The sequence below is a fragment of the Pygocentrus nattereri genome, chromosome 23 (genome assembly GCF_015220715.1).
Source record: "Pygocentrus nattereri isolate fPygNat1 chromosome 23, fPygNat1.pri, whole genome shotgun sequence".
Taxonomy (NCBI): domain Eukaryota; kingdom Metazoa; phylum Chordata; class Actinopteri; order Characiformes; family Serrasalmidae; genus Pygocentrus; species Pygocentrus nattereri.
The window spans coordinates 27,612,380-27,616,738 of NC_051233.1; the positions used below are offsets into that span (position 1 = coordinate 27,612,380).

Sequence of the window (4,359 nt, forward strand, 5' to 3'; positions counted from 1 at the left end):
GTGAATGGGCGGGGCTAAATAGCTGCAGACGGACTAGGCATATACATTCAAATGCAACGGTATTTGGGCTATATACTAACAAATAATACAATATTTAAGCAGCTTAGTTTCTGTATATGGACTGTGATGTAAACTGTTATTTCTAAAAAAGATCATTTGGTTTTCCATGATTGATATTCCATAATACTCCAACGGTGTCCTCGCAGAGAAGGCATAGTGGCTTGCTTTTAAACTTATTGGTCTTTAAATCTCATCTTGCCCCTGCACTGCTCAATTAGCATATAACTGCTCACTTCATTTTGCTATCATATATGGACAGCCGACATTTCATTACATTAACATTATGCTGCATCACAGAAAGTGATTGTATGAAATGGTTACAGATATATTACTTGAATTTAAAACCATTTTTTTCCAATAGGCTTTTAGTGTAAAACATATTTTTTAAGTTCATTAGGTAGATGCAAGACATTATAAGGAAAAATAGTCATGTGTAGGTTCACCAGTGGGTTTGCATAATAAATAAAAAGGCATTTCTCTGCTTTCATGACTGCCACAATAAAGCAGAGATACTGATCTGTTTATTCTACACTGAACGTGGAATAAACATAGATGAAAAAGCAATTGGTCACACTTTTTTGGTGGTTCCATACAGATGATCTAGATACCTACATTGTTAACTTTGCTGATGATACTCAATTGATTATCATCACCATTATAGGTAGAGTTAGATTTAGGAGTAAGTATATCGCTGCTGTCAGAACAAAACCTTGTATCTCCAAAATGGCAACTTTACAGGAGATGGAAAAAACCTACTTTACTTTTAATGAAAGTCAATGGAACCAGACTTTTTTTCCAAATCATTTGGGCTGTTTCTTTTGGTCCATTCACTGGGAAATTTATACACAATGTAAAGGGTAGAAAGTACACTGCTAAAAAAAATAAAGGGAACACTCAAATAACACCTCCTAGATCTGAATGAATGAAATATTCTCATTGAATACTTTGTTCTGTACAAAGTTGAATGTGCTGACAACAAAATCACAAAAATCATCAATGGAAATCAAATTTATTAACCAATGGAGGCCTGGACTGGAACGGGCGGGCCAGTCCATAGCTTCAATGCCTTCATCTTGCAGGAACTGCTGACACACTCCAGCCACATGAGGTCTAGCATTGTCCTGCATTAGGAGGAACCCAGGGCCAACTGCACCAGCATATGGTCTCACAAGATGTCTGAGGATCTCATCTCGGTACCTAATGGCAGTCAGGCTACCTCTGGCGAGCACATGGAGGGCTGTGTGGCCCTCCAAAGAAATGCCACCCCACACTATTACTGACCACTGCCAAACCGGTCATGCTGAAGGATGTTGCAGGCAGCAGATCGCTCTCCACGGTGTCTCCAGACTCTGTCACGTCTGTCACATGTGCTCAGTGTGAACCTGCTTTCATCTGGTGTTCTCTGGCAAATGCCAAGCGTCCTGCACGGTGTTGGGCTGTGAGCACAACCCCCATCTGTGGACGGGAGTCGGTTTCAAACTGTTTGTGCAGACACATGCACATTTGTGGCCTGCTGGAGGTCATTTTGCAGGGCTCTGGCAGTGCTTCTCCTGTACTTGCACAAAGGCGGGGGTGGCGGTCCTGCTGCTGGGTTGTTGCCCTCCTACGGCTTCCTCCACGTCTCCTGGTAGCGCCTCCAGCCTCTGGACACTACGCTGACAGACACAGCAAACCTTCTTGCCACAGCTCACATTGATGTGCCATCCTGGATGAGCTGCACTCCCTGAGCCACTTGTGTGGGTTGTAGAGTCCGTCTCCTGCTACCACGAGTGTGAAAGCACCACCAACATTCAAAAGTGACAAAAACAACAGCCAGAAAGCAGAAAGGTACTGAGATGTGGTCTGTGGTCCCCACCTGCAGAACCACTCCTTTACTGAGTGTGTCTTGCTAATCGCCAATGATTTCCACCTGTTCTCTATTCCATTTACACAACAGCTGCGAAATTGATTGTCAATCAGTGTTGCTTCCTAAGTGGACAGTTTGATTTCACAGAAGTTTGATTTACTTGGAGTTATACTGTGTTGTTTAAGTGTTCCCTTTATTTATTTGAGCAGTGTATTTTCAAATTATGTCGGAAATGTAAAAACAAAAATGGGATACAAGCTTTTGTTCCGACAGCAATGATGGTTCAGTGTTGAAGTTAAGGCTAGGGTTAAGTTTAGGAGTGGAGTTAGATCCAATAGAATCTATCACACCTCACATTCAGTTGCACTTAATAAATATCTAATTGAATATTACTCAAAGACAGACTGAACATTTTCAAAATATCTACAGTGGCCCATCAAAATAAAGTGTTTTCACACACTTAAAGTAAAAAGTATGTTTAGAATTGTACGTTTCTCATCGTTTCTATGAGTGTACTATTTAATTTCCTCCAGTTTTCACCAGCTGGGAGGGTGTTTGGTCTCAAACTGTATAGCTCATCACAAGGTTCAAATATGTTGAACACAGAAAATGACATTAAGAGGTTTTATGCATTATTTTGTCTCATTTCAAATCTATTGAAAAAAAAAACACTTCTAGTGTGGATCACATCGCCAGTTTAAATCTGAATACAGACATTTAGAGAACCAAAAGCCATTCATATTCACTTCTTGTATGTCTTTACATCAGATTTAGCGCTAATACTACCATTAGTCTTCAGTCATTGCAGAACTGAAGGGAAGACATTACAGTAGTGTTAACTACAGAGACTACAGGACTACAAAATCAGAGCATACGATTCATGATGAAAGAGCTGATGGTCTGTTATTCCAGTCTTCTTCTTTTCCTTCCCATTTTCATCCTTGGTGTCCTAGTATTCATGTTGTTTATCAGTACCAGTCAGTCCCCCCATTTGTCAGCCCAGTTGAGTTCTTCCTTGCCCGCCTGTACAGTTTCTGGTTCCTTCCATGTCTGCCCTTCTGTGCACCTCCACTGCTGTCACACTGAGTGCTCCTCCAGTATGACCAAGGTCATTATAGCCGCCATCTGAAATGCAAAGGAGAGAGATGAGTCCACAGAACATTCATAGAGAGGAAAGCCTATATATTGCAGTTCAATCATAACTGTTCAAATTCAATTAACATTCCTGTACATCATTTTTTCCTAGAATGTCTATCAAGGGCATTTTGCTCTAGTTGAAGCACTTACACTATGAAAAGTTAGAAATATGAATCCTTATAATATCAAAATTACGACTTAAAATAAATCTTAAAATAAATACATATATCAAAATGATGACTTAGTGTCTCAAAATAATGACTGATTATCTCATAATTAGCACTTAGTACCTCTATATGATTTGTATTATCTCAAAATTAGGACTTAGTACCGCTATATGATTTGTATTATCTCAAAATTAGGACTTAGTACCGCTATATGATTTGTATTATCTCAAAATTAGGACTTAGTATCTCTATATGATTTGTATTATCTCAAAATTAGGACTTAGTACGTCTATATGATTTGTATTATCTCAAAATTAGGACTTAGTATCTCTATATGATTTGTATTATCTCAAAATTAGCACTTAGTACCTCTATATGATTTGTATTATCTCAAAATTAGGACTTAGTACCGCTATATGATTTGTATTATCTCAAAATTAGGACTTAGTACCTCTATATGATTTGTATTATCTCAGAATTAGCACTTAGTATCTCTATATGATTTGTATTATCTCAAAATTAGGACTTAGTACCTCTATATGATTTGTATTATCTCAAAATTAGGACGTAGTACCGCTATATGATTTGTAGTATCTCAAAATTAGGACTTAGTACCTCTATATGATTTGTATTATATCAAAATTAGCACTTAGTACCTCTATATGATTTGTATTATCTCAAAATTAGGACTTAGTATCTCTATATGATTTGTATTATCTCAAAATTAGCACTTAGTACCTCTATATGATTTGTATTATCTCAAAATTAGCACTTAGTACGTCTATATGATTTGTATTATCTCAAAATTAGGACTTAGTATCTCTATATGATTTGTATTATCTCAAAATTAGCACTTAGTATCTCTATATGATTTGTATTATCTCAAAATTAGGACTTAGTACCGCTATATGATTTGTATTATCTCAAAATTAGGACTTAGTATCTCTATATGATTTGTATTATCTTGAAATTAGGACTTAGTATCTCTATATGATTTGTATTATCTCAAAATTAGGACTTAGTATCTCTATATGATCTGTATTATCTCAAAATTAGCACTTAGTACGTCTATATGATTTGTATTATCTCAGAATTAGGACTTAGTACCTCTATATGATTTGTATTATATGATACTTATCTCAATATGAT

General features: G+C 36.9%; 1 long non-coding RNA gene across 1 annotated transcript in view; it reads right to left on the reverse strand.

Moving 5' to 3' along the window:
• Window positions 1–2,404: 2,404 nt before the first annotated feature.
• The window catches only part of LOC119262226, a 3,459-nt gene continuing 1,504 nt past the window's right edge, over window positions 2,405–4,359 (reverse strand). Inside the window, exon 2 of the long non-coding RNA XR_005129495.1 lies at window positions 2,405–3,031. This is a non-coding gene — a long non-coding RNA (uncharacterized LOC119262226). The remainder of the gene's footprint in view (window positions 3,032–4,359) is intronic.